Source organism: Rattus norvegicus, chromosome 7 (genome assembly GCF_021556685.1).
Source record: "Rattus norvegicus strain SHRSP/BbbUtx chromosome 7, alternate assembly SHRSP_T2T, whole genome shotgun sequence".
Lineage (NCBI taxonomy): Eukaryota > Metazoa > Chordata > Mammalia > Rodentia > Muridae > Rattus > Rattus norvegicus.
In genome coordinates, this window is record NC_141540.1 from 108,296,065 (window position 1) to 108,311,739 (window position 15,675).

The 15,675-nt window shown below is 44.4% G+C and overlaps 1 long non-coding RNA gene across 3 annotated transcripts; it reads left to right on the plus strand.

Annotated features, from left to right (window-relative positions):
- Positions 1-5,736: 5,736 nt before the first annotated feature.
- LOC148004825 (uncharacterized) lies at positions 5,737-12,505 on the plus strand. 3 transcript variants are annotated; one of them, XR_015625634.1, is made up of 3 exons: positions 5,737-5,940; positions 7,303-7,532; positions 8,843-9,007. It is a non-coding gene; the product is annotated as an uncharacterized LOC148004825 (long non-coding RNA). The 3 variants fall into 3 exon arrangements; XR_015625633.1 differs by lacking the exon at positions 8,843-9,007 and adding an exon at positions 11,166-12,505 and having other exon boundaries at positions 5,763-5,940; XR_015625632.1 differs by lacking the exon at positions 8,843-9,007 and having other exon boundaries at positions 5,835-5,940; positions 7,303-7,546.
- The last annotated feature ends 3,170 nt before the right edge of the window (positions 12,506-15,675 follow it).

A 15,675-nucleotide genomic window follows, 5' to 3' on the forward strand; every position in this document is an offset into this window, starting at 1 on the left:
ATAAATATATTATATTTCTATAGCCTTAGCTGGCTTTGTCTGACCTATTAATATTTCTCCAGAGCCCAATGCAACATGAGGGTTCCCCTAGCAAACCTCCATCTATCACTGTCAATAAGACTTTTATTTAATCCCACACCTGTCTAGTGATAACTTACAACTCACCAGGCTCAGTGCAGTGTGCTTAGAACAGCAGGATTAACAAACATACATACATCTTGCCCTTGTGAGAGCCACATGAACTCATGACATGACTGTCAGAAAAGCAATTGCCGTGAATCTTTTGAGGTAAGACTCCAGTGCCTTAGGCAAAAAGAGCCAAGACTTTATCCTTCCATGGAGATGGAGGGGAACACCTCTGGAAAGCGACACCTGAAGTAGAAGCTGTCTGGAGAAGAGCAGATGGCTGTGAGCTTACCGCTTCTGATCCCATCGGTGCTCAAAGTCATTACGCCTTCTTATTAGTTAGAATTCTTTAGTGCACACCCGACTTGAATGTAATTTCCAATGTCCTGGGAGGTGAAGGGTGGGGGAGTTGTTGTTTACCAGTTTTGTTCTTCTTAGCAATAAAGTCAGGGTTGGAGCTTTCTAGGTCTCTGTCTCTGTAGGACTCACCGAGTCTCAGCTGCATTTACTTGGTATTGCCTTTGTTCTCAGGCACAGACTTTACTGATTAAATTACACTTACATTAGGTGACTTAAAGTCACTTAGAGATTTCCCTATTGCTGATGAAGGCAGAGCCCCAAGCTTTGTGATCTCAGAGGATCTTGCTTTTTAGCTTGACAGCCACTCATGCACCTAACCAGAGCTTGTTGGCTTTATGCTTTCCCTACCTTCCTGGCCTGGCCTGACCAGTTGCTCCTCCTCCAACAGCTGTCCCTTCTATCTAAACATAACTGCCTGGCCCAGCCAGCCCTAGCAGTATCTTTACACCTCTGCCTTATGCCTCTATAGGGTGCAGCTTGCTCTTGAACACAGTGGTTTCTCCACCCTGGAAATGTGTCAGCATATGTAAAGTGAGCGTTCAGTGATGTGGTTTAATTTAGTGGAGGGGATGAAAAGAAAAAGGAAGAAAGGGAAAGAAGGAAGAGAGAAAGGGAAGAAAGAAAGAAAATTAATTAAAGGAGGTAGGAAAGGAGAAGGAAGGAGGGGAAGAAGGGAGGAGGAGGAGGAAAAAGAGAAGGATAAAAAGAGGGGAAAAGGAAAGGAGACAGAAGAAAGGAAGGGAGGAAAAATGGTAGGAAAGTAAAGAGGGTGCTCTTGAGTCTCATAATACCTACAATTGACCTCAGTCATCCAGGTTCCTAGAGCATGAGGCTCATTTGCATTTCCCAAGCTTTAGCCTGTTCTTTGCCCCCAAGGTTGGCTTTATTGTACGCTCCTAGAGTCACATGAACAAACGCATGTCTTTGTAAGCTTGGTTTAGCCTCGTCTGACCGGTTTCCCACCTGGCTCCAGAGGCAGTTACTGGCTCCCTCTCCTCTGGGGTCTGACTCAAGAAACACAAGAGGACTTCACAGCAAACCATAAAAATGAACTCCCCAGCCTGATCACAAGGCAAATGTCACCTGGCCACTTGCCTCCAGGTGAAGCCCTTATCAGGTAGTCCTGTCCTTTGCTAGACTAGGCAGAAAATTCCATCTTGGTCAATAGGCATCCTGTTTGATATTCTTAGAACTGGGGAATCTGGTGGCTTCCCACTTTCTTTTACCTTACTGTGTCCTTCTCATTTTGTTTTATTTATTCCCTCTCTCTCTCTCTCTCTCTCTCTCTCTCTCTCTCTCTCTGTGTGTGTGTGTGTGTGTGTGTGTATGTCTGAGAATGTGTCCAGTAGGTACCAGGGTCTGTCTGTCTCTGTGTCCCTGAACATGACACCATACCCAGCTTTTTAAAAAACAACAACAACTTCTGGGGCTCAAACTCAGATCCTATGCTTGCAAGGCAAAGACTTCAGTGACTAAACTAACCCTCCAGCATACCTTGCCATGCTTTCTGAAGCTAGGTATGAACGGTTTTTAGGGTCACTATTGTCAGGAGTCTCCTAAACCCCACATTCACATCTCCCTCATGCATGGATTGCACCAGGGATTCAGGCAGTGTATGCTTTTGGCTTGGATCAAAGACAAGGGAAGAGGGTTCTGTACAAATTATTCTTATTGAGCAATAAGAACAGAGTACTCACTCTGACAGTCACAAGAAGTAAAATGGCAAACATCTGTGTCCAGGGCATGGTGCTACCTACCCTGGCTACCCTGAACCTAAGCAAAAATAGAAGTGACCAGAGGAGACACCATGAAGCCTTCATCTCAAAATCCAGCCAGAATTTAATACAGTGGGTAGAGAGGCTCGGTTGTCTTCCTTGTAAGTGCCATGTAGCCTCTTTGCTGGTAGTTCATGGCCAAAGACATAGACACTTCTGTAAGATGACCAAGAAGTGCAATTCTCTGCCAGGGAAGGTGGGACAATGACCAAAGGGACCATAGTTGCTAAGCATCCATCTGGTGATGCAATTCAGTGACTGGCCCAAATAAAAAACTTAAACCAACAATCTTGTTGAGGGCAGAGGGAACCAAGCCATGGGCAAAGAGGAAGAGGAAGAGGGAGAAGGAGGAAGAGATGGAGAAGAAGAAGAAGAAGAAGAAGAAGAAGAAGAAGAAGAAGAAGAAGAAGAAGAAGAAGAAGAAGAAGAAGAAGAAGAGAGGAGGAGGAGGAGGAGGAGGAGGAGGAGGAGGAGGAGGAGGAGGAGGAGGGAGAGGGAGAGGGAGAGGGAGGAGGAGGAGGAGAAGAGGAAGAGGAAGAGGAAGAGGAAGAGGAAGAGGAAGAAGAAGAAGAAGAAGAAGAAGAAGAAGAAGAAGAAGAAGAAGAAGAAGAAGAAGAAGAAGAAGAAGAAGAAGAAATATGTCTGCTAGGCACTACCTTCCCATGTGCTGCTGCTAGGGCCATGTCCAAGGGAGGAGTGGCCCCATATGCCTAGAACACATGACTGTCCCTACTTTATTCATGTCTAAGCTCATTTTGTACAAGCAGAGTGTGACTTTGCCTCTAGCACATGGAACGTCAATAGAGGGTGCTTTAGTCCACTGTCCCATATACCAGGGAGCGCTGTAAAAAAAGAAAAAGATGGTAAGTTCATCTTAACAGGTTTAAAGGTTCTAGAAGTAAATGCATGTTTTGTGTACAGTTATCAGCAAATACTACATACTTTTATACATATACATACACACATGTATGTACGCCTATACACATACAAAAATAAATACAGTACATATTTATATACATTTGAAAAACAAACCACAACAAAATATAAAATATAAGACACACTATAAAATATGAAACAAACCCTCATGTAGAAATAATCTTTATTAATTTTTTGAGTTTCTCCTTAGAGAAATTGTCTTATGCCTTTGGATGTTTGTGTGTAAATTTATTTCATTTTTACAGTATTTTAACTAATTCTTAGAAAATTACATGCAATGCATCTTGACCATATTCACCCCAAACTCCTCTAGACAAACATCTAATTGTAAATAGATTAATTTTTATTGAGCCAGAGATTCATGTAACTAAGTGTAGCCTTGAACTTTGAACCCCTTTTGGTACAAGTATCCTATGCTGAGATTGCAGGCATATATCACTACCCCCAGTTTATGCAGTGCTGGGATCAAACCCAGGGCTTTGTGTGTGAAAAGCTCTGTCTCAACTAAACTACACCCTCAACCAAAGTATATATAGTTTCTTTTGTAATTCTCCCCATCCCCATAACCACACATGAAGAACACCTTTATATTTAACACAGCTTACCCACACATCCTTTCCACCTGTTATAAAATAGTCCATGTATAGAACAAGAACAAAACACATCACACTTAGGTGACATGAAAGATTTCGGTGAGAAACATCCAGGATACAGCAGTCTCCTGGAGGAGAGACAGAGAGTAAATTCACCTCTTTCTACACGGTCTGCAGACAGGCTCAGGGCCCTCAGACCTCCGTCAAGACACACAGAGTCTGCCCATCCCATGGATGATGGCCCACAGTTCAATCTGTGTCTCTTGCTGTCAGACCCATCCCACTCCTCAGACCTTTGGCTGTTTCTGGTTCTGTGCTGGCAGACCTAGCCCTATGTACTTTCACACACATTTCTAAAAAAGTAACTAATAACCTCTTCAGGTAAAGTCACAAAAATAAAATCTCTGGGCCAAAGTGTCTATACGACTTTTGAGACGTTGTTGAACACAGGCTTCCATAAGCTCTCAGAGGGCTGGGCCTGCCAGTTGCTCTGTCTCTGTCCTCACCCAGATGCTTGCTTGTTCACGAGGTGCGACTCAGTGCACTTAATTGTTGACTGGAGAAGTTCAATGGCATTAATTACTTCATGTATTTATATTTGGTCCTTACGGATCACAAATGAGAGACCTTGCTACCAAATCATACAATCTCAGGAGCTGGTCCTATCTCTGTAATCAAAGCCTTAATCTGCTCTTCTTCCCATGTGGAAGCCATGACCCAGATAGGAGGTCAGACTGGACATAGACATCAAGTCACTGATTCTGCTGGTGAGGAGCTGTGGAAACAGGCCACATCACTCCCTTCTCTGAACAAACAAGGGGCTAGCCAAGGAGGACATCATGAAAGTAGGAAATAATTATAGCCTTAATTGTTATTAATGAACCAGTACTCATTAATAAGCCAGTACTTGTGTCAGATCTAGTAGCTGTTGGATGTAATATTAGAGAGCAAGGACGCTATGCTGCTGACTTCTGCATGTAACCTATGATGCAAGAATCGTAGACATAAGAAACAAACTGAGAGAGGATAGGTGGGTGATTTGCAGGAGTCCTCCCACCTAATTTCTAGAACCTGCTATCTGGGAAGAGAGATACCATCAGCATCTCTAGTTGTCATTTGGAATGACTGTCACTAAGTAGCATCCAGAATGCTCTCCGAGAAAGTTCTCAGATAAACTTGCTTAACTCCTCTCTACCTTCAGTGTCACTACTAGTTAGCACAAACATCTAGAACTAGAGGACTGTTTGTTCCTCATTAGAAGTCCTTCTCTATGCTCAGGCACAATGTAACCAGATCCCCAAGACAGAATGGTGTTCGCCTCTCCTTTCACTCTGTGTTCATTAAGCCTCTGGACTCATAACAGCTCCTACTCTTAGCCCTAGTGTCCTTAGCACTCTTGGATGGGAACCCAGAAGGTCTAAGCTGAAGGGTTCTCAGGAGCAAAGGATGCGTGGTCTTGCCATATCTAAATGTCTGCCGGGGACTCCAACACACACAGGAAGCAGCCTGACCATCAAGGAAGGGTTGCAACATCTCCCTTACTTAACTAGCAAAGCTAAGTTGCAGACAGTATAAGTCTTGGACCACCAAAAGTTCTCTGGTATAAAAATAACTTAATAACACACAGTACCTAGGAAGCTATAAACCATCTGCATGTCGCCATTGTAATCTTTACACTTTTCCAAGAAGCAAATTTCCTTTTGTTTATTTGTTTGTTTGTTTAATCATCCCTACTTTATAAATGGAAATACCAGGGCTGAGGGGAAGAAAGTCATTTGCTTAGTAAGTCCCAGATAGCAAGTAGCAAGTAAAGCTGGAATTAGAAGCTAGGCAGTCTGCAAGCCACCGCCCAACCTGTTATATGATCCCCCAACCCCATACTCTGCTATCAAATCCTCAACTTCCATGTGCAGGTGACCTCTGAGCACATTCTTGTAGGTAGTGCTGGTGGGTGGGGACGTGCTTTGAAGCCAGTACTCTTTCTGCCACCGGAGGAACCTGACACCCACAGAGAGTACACCTGGCCTCAGGTGAAAGGTCTTATGACTAAATCCGGTCGTACCAGAACTCAGACTGTTCCTACCTCCACCCTGGCCCCCAGGCAGCTGTGGGCCTGGATTCTGAAGGACTGATACAGGCTTAATCACCAGGTGAGTAACCCTGGCAAGCTTCTTTGAGCTGCTTATTAATAGAATAGAGGTGTGTGTGCTCGGTGGTAGTCTGGCTATTTGGGAAGTAGAACTGACTTGCTGTCCAAATTTATGTCAGCTGGATGAATCAGGCTTTGGGCCATCCCCCTTGGTGCTTTTCCAGTGGAAGACTGGGCACAACATCCCCAGAATACCTCACTTCCGCAGTAAGTCAGTGCTTTCAACCTGTCCCTTCGTACTAAATGACTTTATGAGTTCCCAGTCTGGCTGTAACACCTGAAGTTCCTAAAGGAGTACTGGGGCTGAAGCCTAGGAGCCCCTGACCATACTGTTAACATATTAGACTTCAGTTTTATTGTCTTTGCAATGGACATATCAAAAGAAAAAAATGGTGCAAAATGTGTCACCAACCACCACTGTAATGGATATGACTAGGGGGTTACCAGGCTGGAACTGCTGCCATAGGCCCTAGAGGACCCTTCTCCTTTCACTTATTTATTTACTTTTGCTTCTGTTTTGGAGATTATAATATAATGACTTCATTTCTTCCTTCCCTTTCCTCTCTCCAAGCACTCCAATACATCCCTCCTTGCTCTCTTTCAAATTCATGGCCTCTCTTTTTTATTATTAATTCTTGTCATATGTGTATGTATGTGAATATATATATATATATATATATATATTCTCAAAGATAGCCTCAAATAATATTCCTTGTATTATATGTGTTGTCAGAGATAGTCATTTAGTATTGGATAAGAATTGCTATGCGCTTCCCTGGGGAAGAGTGTTTCTCCTAGTCTTGGTATTTCTTAGTTGCCTGTAGTTCTTTGGGTAGGGTTGAAGCCTCGTGGGTTTTCTCCCATTGAGCAAGTCTGCTGTGCTGTGTCAGCTTTTGTTTAGGCAGTCACGTTGGTGAGGCTTTTTGAGTGTAGCTTCTGAAACTGTTAGGACACACAATCCCACAGCATGCTTCCTGGCCCTCAGGCACTTACAGCCTCTCCTCCCCTCATCTTTTTCTGTGAATGCCTTTTCTTGGTGTTTCCTGTGTCCTTCAGTCAGGGCCAATAACAGATCTCTGAGGGATGAGAACACACTGCCATGTTCAACAGTGGAGTTCATTGTATTTTTAGTAGAGTCTTTGAGAAGAGACCTCCACCCAAAGATTAGAGTTACAGAACCCCAACCAAGACACAGCCCGTGATGACTTTTGTTTCAGTAAAACCAGAGGCATGAAAGATTTGTGCCAAGAATACCAGAAGAGAAGGAAGGAAAAGGAAAGTGGAAACAGACCCACCCTTTTCTGGGATGGGGCAGTTCCCCAGGTGCTATTAACAGCTAGGTCATTTCTTCTCCCTTCCACAGCAAAGAAGAGGATTGCTATGTCCCTAGTCCCCTCTCCTTGTCTCCTGAGACCCTCCAGGAAGCATCCCTGAGGACCCTTGGATTCTCTCTTCCATGCTGCATAGTCCTGGGCTCTTAACATTAGTAGGAGAGCTGGAGCACTCCTCTTGTGACTCAGAGGGAACTTGTCACTGCGTCAGCAAACCATGGGCATACATCCACACAGACTTCAAGGGAACAAAGAAATGGAGGTTATTTGATTGGTCTTTTGTTGTTGATGGTGGTGGTAGTATAATGAAATTCTGGAGACTGGGTAATTTACAAAGCAAAAAGATTATCTTGGCTCAGAATTCTGGAGGCTTTGGGGGTGATGTGTGTGGCGGGGGTGGGGTGGGGTGGGGAGGTGGGAGGTGTCCATGAACAGGGCCTACATCTGTGCAGAGACTGGTGCTGCCTCAGTCTGTGGGTACACAGACAAAGAAGAGTGCATCCTGCTTTCAAACAGTCTTCTCTGCACCTGGGTACAGTTTACACTGGTAATTCCATCATTATAATGTGAGGCAGATTGAATAACAAAAGTTTCCAGGCAGCCTGATACATAGTCAGGGACCCTGTTTTAACCCCAACCCCTCCAAAATAATCCAATCTGATCCAGAGGTGATCAGTCTAGTCCCACAGAGCAAGAATCTACTCCTTCATACAAACGCCAATGATTCATTCTTAACGTTCTGTTTTGAGATGGTACAAGCCTTTTGGATGCTCTAAGTAGCTGAAGTACTTCTCCATTCCATAGTCAGGACTTGAGAGTAATTCTGGGTCCTTGGGAGAGGAAGCTACCATAACTAAGCACCTCCCACTAGGGTCCTCTTCAGACATTGTATTCAAGACCAAAGCCTTGGCATAGGTTTCCATGGATATGAGCCAGACACACCATAGCAGATGTTTCTTAAACATCAGGCTTGGAGGCCCAAGTTCCCCATCCCCCACACCGGTAACAGTGCCCTGCCCCCTGCATAAGACAACCACCAATACATGAGGTCCACACAGACAGGGGAGACTTGAGGATGAATGTGTTACAGAATAGGGTCTTGGGGCCAGGAGAGAGTATTGTTCTCCATGGCTAGACATGAGTTGCCTCATGCAACAGCCAACTGCCACGTGCTTACCTCAGATAAAATGAAAAGAGGGGTCATATAACCAGGTCATCATTAGCTGCTGAACTAGGCAAAATACACTGCTATCATCAAAGAAAAGTTCTACTAATTTACTGATTCAAGGGCCTAGAGAATTCTATCTAGACTGACCGAGAGCAATTCCTTAGTAAGCTCTTCGGGATGGGGAGGCGGATCAAAACAAAATACTTTATCCCATTAGATCAAAGTAAAAGGCAGCTCCTGTTTTCAGGGGTTGTTTTATTTCCAACAGGTTAAGTTGAGAAAGAAGCCTAAAGAAGAAAAGGCTGGGTAAAAGTTACACGGGGGAAGAAAGTATGTGTAAATCATTTCCTGGAGTAGGAGGTCTAGACCACTGTGTTCTCAGAGATCGTTCCTTCCTTCCACAGGACATTATCATGGGTGGAGACAGTGTCCAGGTGTCTCTGAAGGCTTTCAGGGACAACAGTGCATGGACGATTCATTTTCTGTTAAAAGGTCTGCTGTGCACAAGGGAGGCTCTTAGAGAAAAGCCTCCTGGTCAGAAGAGTGTCCCTATATCCTCAACCAGCATGCTTGTTAGCTCTGTCAACTTGAGTCACCAGCCTAGAGTCACCTGAGAAAAGTCTCAGCGAGGGATTGTTTATATTGTGTTGACTTGTGGGCACATCTAGAAGGAGGTATCTTAACTGAGTTCATTAATGTGATGTAGGAGGACCCAGTCCACTATAGGAGGCCTCATTCCCTAGACAGACGGTCCTAAACCCTAGAAAGGTGGGGAAATTGAGCTGAGCATAAGCAAACAAGCAAGCAACACACCTGTGTTCATTTCTCTCTGCTCTTGACTGTGGCTGTTATGAAACGCTGCCTCAGCCTTCTGCAGCTGTGACTTCTCACAGTGATACAGAAGTGGGAGCTGTGACCTGGAACAGTGAGTTAAAGTAAACTCTTTTTCCTCTAAGTTGTTTGTTGCTGGGATATTTTATCATGGCAGCAGACTGTATCAATCAGGCTGCATCCCATAGAGACTTAGTAAATGTTGGCTTGAAACGGCTGCCCACGGCCTCCTACATTTCATTGCAAAACTCTATCTTCTCTAGGAACCCCCCAGCTTTGGACCCAATCCTCTTCCACAATTTCCAGATGAACCTCTTAGCAGACTCGTGGCAAGAAGCAGAGAGCAGAGCAATACAGAGCTGAGCAGAATTCCACAGCTGGCTTTGTAGTTATAAATCAGGGCGCTGAATGATCAATGACCAGAAACGAAGGAGGGAGGGTTTAGGTGGAAAATTGATACTCTATACAGAGCAAGAAACCCATGTTGGGATTTGCAGTGGAAAGACCTTTCTGTCCTAAGGTTTTTCTCACCAGTGACTGGAAATGGTAGGGAAGGTAACTGGAATAATTTACCACATGGGTCTTTAATTAGGATCCTGTGAATCCTGTAACAGATAAGTGCAGGAAAAGCCCTTTAGAGAGCACTCCCTAAAGAATAGTGTGAAAAACAGCTCTAAGTAGAGCCTAGGCCCTGAGGGGAGCCGGATCCTGGTAGGTAGGCTGACTCTGAAAGGTCAGAAGGTCACCTGGTTTAGACATAGATCTCTGGCTAAACAATACTCAGCCTCAGTGGGTTATGGTCCCAACTTTAAAGACAACACATCTGCCTCTCTGGGTGCGAGCTCTGAGAGCCTTGGCAGCTGAGCTCTTTGGGTAGCTAGCTACCAGCTTCTTGGGCAGGGCCAGTACCTTGCACTGGCTTGCCTATGTGTTCCCTCACGTCCCCCTCGTCGGCCTCGTTCCACACACAGTCTGCACAGCTTGACATGCCTATAACCTCTGGCCTGAAGCCAGGCACGTCTGGTTTGGCTGCCTGCTGGGCGGGTGAGTTAGCATCCCTGCCCCCATCCTCAAAAGAAACCTGTCATTTCCCACACAAGCATCAACTAACAGTTTAGTTAGTTCTGGTTTTAAACATTTGTAGTTTAAGGACCTCGGTAGCTAGTTCAGTCAGTAAAGTGCTTGTAGGAGCGTGGTTGCCGATGCTTGTAATCCTAGCACTGAGAAGTTGGAAACAGGCAGATCCCTGGGACTCACTGACTTGATGAGTCCCAGGCAAATAAAAAAGAGACTTTGCCTTAACAAACAAGGTGCATGGTATCTGAAGAACAATACCTGTCCTCTGGCCTCTACATGCACATCCACATACATGCACACGTGTGTGCGCGCGCACACACACACATACACACAAACACACAGGCATCCAGGCATACATGAATATACACATAGACATACAGTTTACTCTGCTATGCAGCCATTTTAGCCTGATCTCTTCTATTGAACACCAAAACAGCTCTCATTCACTCATCTTTCATTCAGTCAAACAAGATAATTCTCTAATGGGGTCCACTACTATGGGCAAAGTATTCTATCCTGCTGAATACCAGAGAAAGAGACTGAAGGGTGGGCCTTGAGTGGGTCAGGATACCAAGCTGGGTGCTATCAGTTGTCATAATTATAGTGTGTACCCTCTGTAGTGAGGATTTTTGGTTTCTTTGAAAATACTGACATTTTAAGACTAGGTTTTTGTTAAATCCCAGGCCTGTGATACGGGCCTGCTTCGGATCATCCACAGCAGCAAACTATCATTGGCCTCATGCTCTAGCAGGGCCATGATTTTGCCAGCAGCAGAGTTTCTGCGACTGTGTGACATTTGGAACTCCCCGTATTTTTCAGAGGATATATAAATGCTAGAGCCCTGATACGTGTGCTGCTGGTCGGTCGCTGTCTTGTTGAGGTTTGTTAAATTGATATATGCAAAGAAGAAACAAGAAAAAGAGGAAGAAGAAAAGAAGGAGGAGGAGGAGAACAACAACAACAACAACAACAACAACAACTTCTATATCCTGAGAGCTAGGATCAACCTCGCCCCCAGGGAACTAGATACCCCTAACCAGCAGAAAGTAGCCTAATGATAAAGTAACCCTCTTTCCCCTCTTTTTTTTCTCTCCTATCAAGTGTTAGGGGGTTGAAAGAGTGGAATAAGGGTAGAAGGAAGAAGAATCCACAAAACAGCCAAAATTCCAGCTATAGCCTACAGAGGATAGACATTGCACCAAGAACCTTCCATACCCGGAGTCTCAGAACAGTCTGAGAAGGGTAATATTGTTAGAGCTCTGATTGTACACAAGGAAAGTGTCACGCTGCTTGTCAGCTCCTAGGGCAATGGTGACTAAGTATTTACAGTAGTGGTGTAATCCTCAGAATGTATTTCCTGCCGTTATTAAGGCTAGAGTGCAAGCTTAAGGATTCATTGAACAGTGCTGGCACCTCCCAAGGGTTAAGGATAGTCTTCTCTTCTTGTATCTTCAAACAGTCTTTGCTCTGTACCCAACAATATCCAAATCCCATCCTTTATGTACCCCAATCCTATTGGATTAGCTCACCCCATTAACCTCATTTTAACTGGATTTACTTTTGAAACAGCCCTAAACAGTCACATTCTGAGGTCCTGGAAATTAGCCTTCATTATATGACTTTAATGGACACATTTCAGCTTCTATCATAGCTAACAGAAGAGAGAACCCAGATTTCACCCCATGTTGTAACCCCCAAAGTATATGTATTGCCTGTCACAGAGAGTTCCTCCAGAGGGTGACAGATTCACGGAGGTCTGTGACCCTGGACCTGGAGAAGGGTCCGTTTGCTGGCTCGATTTTATGTCAACGGGACACAAGCTAGAATTGGTTTTCATACAAGAAACCCCAACTAAGAAAATACTTCCACCAAACTGTCTGATGGGAAAGCCTATGGTATGTTTTCTTGCTTGGGGATTGATGTGGGAGGTCCTAGCACACTGTGGATAGTAGTACTCCTGAACTAGTGGTCCTGAGTACTAGAAGGAAGCCGACTGAGTAAGCCATGGACAGATAGTCAGTAAGCAGCCTCCTCCATGGTTTCTGCATCAGTTCCTGACTCCAGGTATCCACCTTCCTTAAGTTCCTGACCTGACTTCCCTGGAGGACGGACTATAAACTGCAAGATGCAATAAACACATTTCTCCCCTGGTTGATTTTAGTCCTGATGTTTCATTATAGCAATCACAACCCTAAGACAGTAAGTAGTCAGAGCAAAGGCTATCAGGAGTTGTTGGTTTCTGGGACTGGTGGTGCCCCTCAGAGTTCCCCCTAAAGCCCCCATGTCTGAGTATCCCAAATTCCTATATTCTGATGCTCAAATTGGTATCTTGGTATCTTTTTCCATGATCAAGGAGGTCAGTCACCTTCCCCTCTGCTCCCCTGCAGCATAAAAGCAGACAGGATGCCTAAAAGACAAGGTTCCTTTCCACCCAAGCCTGGTAGCCACTTCCCCAGAAACTCTGAGGAACAATTATTCAATGACTGTTATCTCTCAGAGGAGGAATGGATAGAACCTCCTCCCTTTCCTTAGGCCTCAGTCACATCCTGATAGAGTCTAGCTGAGGATCCTTCTAGTGACCATGTCTGTGACAAAGTCCCCAAGCTGTGATGGCCAGAACCAGGCTTCCTGAAGTTGTGGACCACCAAAGTGACAAAGCCAATGCTCATTCAGGGCAGAAGTTGGTCACTTTGGATTCCAGGCAGAAAACTCAGAGGAGTACAGGTCAGCCCTTCATGTAGATTTGTTTTAAGAATAATGAGTATATTAGTAGAAATGAGCAGATGAATTCCTAGCACAAGCCTTTGTTTTTGGGATCCCTATCACTTAGGAAAAAGTCACCAACTTCACTCATTCTTCTGTCCCTGGAGACACTTGACTTTTAAGCTCATTCACACTTAAAATGAAGATGCCTCCTGGTGCCCTTACACGTAAATATGTTGTGACTAATTAATCAGAAGTGGTGGAAGGCTTCTAGGAAATATACTTAAAGAAAAAGAGTGAGTCTATTAATCTACTTCCTGTTTAATTCTGGTGAAGTTAGGATGCAATGGCTGGGGTCTTCATGGCCGTAACAGACCACGAAGTGACTTTAGGTAGCAAATCTATACAACAGAAGACAGCAGAGAGGGAATCTATTGCCTTGATATGAGGAGGCACCACAGCCACCATGGGCAGCTCCTCTGGGCATATGAAACACAGGAAAGAAGTAATTTCCATATAGTTTAAACCACTGTTATTTTGGAGTTGTTTCTGTAAAGTGCAACTTGATATCCTGAAGTCTTCTGGGGGAAGTCGCATGGCTCCCAAATGGCATGGGAGCCAAATAGTCATAGTCGTGGGTTCAGTCTAGGTGCACACATGTTCTTTTTTTCCCCCCCTCTGCTCTTGCTGAGCTAGCCAGGCAGTCTCCTGGGATTCCTGGCTGTGGCTCTGGGACAAGACTTTGGCTTTCACCACAGATGGGTGGGTGGTTCCTGCTAAGGCTAGAGAAGCCTGTGTTTTGTGGCAGACAGTCGTCCCAGGCCAGAAGCACGTTCATCACGGCATCACTTTTTGCTAGCCGTTTCTACATGCAGGGGCAGGGCTGCTGCTGACTCAGGCTTCCTGGCCACTGGGTTGCTTATTAGAGCAATAGAGCAGGAGTGTTGGGACCTGCATTTGTCCACTGGCCCCAGACAAGGGGAAGGAAACTTTGAGGGTCTGAGCAGGCTCACCTTCAGAGCAGAGGGCCAGCTCTCCCTCTGATTTTGTCCTGGTTATTCTTCCCACTGCTCGTGTACTAAAGCTGCCCACATTCCCACATTCATTTGGATAGGGAATATTTTAATAATCTGCCAAACAGACAATGCACAACGGTATACAGGAAGGCAGAGGGAACGGGGTAAGTTTGTCATCCCATCATGAGGGAGGCTAAGACAGGAAGATCAGAGGCCAAGGCCAGCCTAGGCTATATAGCAAGTTCTAGTCAGCCTGAGGTACATCCTGTCTCAAAGTATTAATAGTACTATAACAAGAATAATTATCATAAAGATACAAACAAAGTGTCTTATTATCATTAGTCTTCATATTCTTATTCTTGCCTTCCATTGAGTTCCCCTCGCCCACTATAGTAGCCACTGTCATTAGTTTTGCACATTCCTTACCTGAGTGTTAAAACTCATGAATATACAGCTTGCCCACCTCTATTAAGACATGGTTAGCATATTATTCCTCAGACCCACATCCTTTATTTCCTGTAAACAACACCCCAGAGTTCTTCCTGTTCATGCTGAGAATGGCTTCAGTCATTGGGCTATTGGAATATATTCCCCTGAATGGATGTGCTGGAATCATTTCACCTCTCGACAGACATCACATGTGTCCAGCCTTTTTCTGCAAACAATACTGTAAGCAAGGTGAGCAGGTGGCTCTGAGGGTTCTAAGGGGATGCACACACTTGCAACTTTGCCAATGCTAATGGTCCTGACTGATGACAAGACAGTCCAATTTGTTTTGTTCGGTTTTCTGGAAATGTGGTCTTTTCTGGGTTAGCAGTTGGTGGTGATACCTGCTCGGGAGCAGGCCAGAGCCAGCTGTCTGATGTCTTCCTCTATGGCTGGCTAACTGCCTTGAAAGGGGATCTCCCACTGAATTGGAAACTCACTGTTCTGGCTAGGGTAGCTGCTCAGGAAACTCTGCTGGGACTCTAGGCAGGCACAGCCATGCCTGCCTTCTTGATACAGATGCTGAGAATTTTAATTAATATCCCCAAGCATCTACCCATTGGACCATTCATGTGGCCTCTTTATTGGTTTTGAACAGGGTTATTGGGTCAAAAAACCATTGCAGGTTATAGAAAGCATCCAATCAGACCAGTGCTTGCCGAACAGCTCATCCTAATTTACATTTTCACCAGCACTTGACCAATACCTATCCAATTTTACCATGAAAATACACCATCAATGTATTTTTAATTAATCTTCTGAGTAAAAAAATAACATCTCACTCTTATTTTAACTTGGCTATTAAATATCTTGTATCAAGTTATAGATACCTTTTATATATTAAAAACTCGCTTGATTTCTACATCTCTCTTTTTTATGTTGTTCAGACTGGCTTAGAACCTCTGAGCCTCCTGCAGTGACCTTCTAAGTACTAGGATTAATAGCCTGTGCTACCATGCCTGGCTTTGATTTACAAATGCTCAACTCATGTCCTCAGCCACTCTTTTTTTGAGTTACTTCTTTTTTTCCTGTTTATTACCATAAGCTCTTTGCATATTAGGAAAATTAAAATATTAGTATAAAATATGAACTGTGAACAACTTTCTCCAGTTTGTTTAACTATG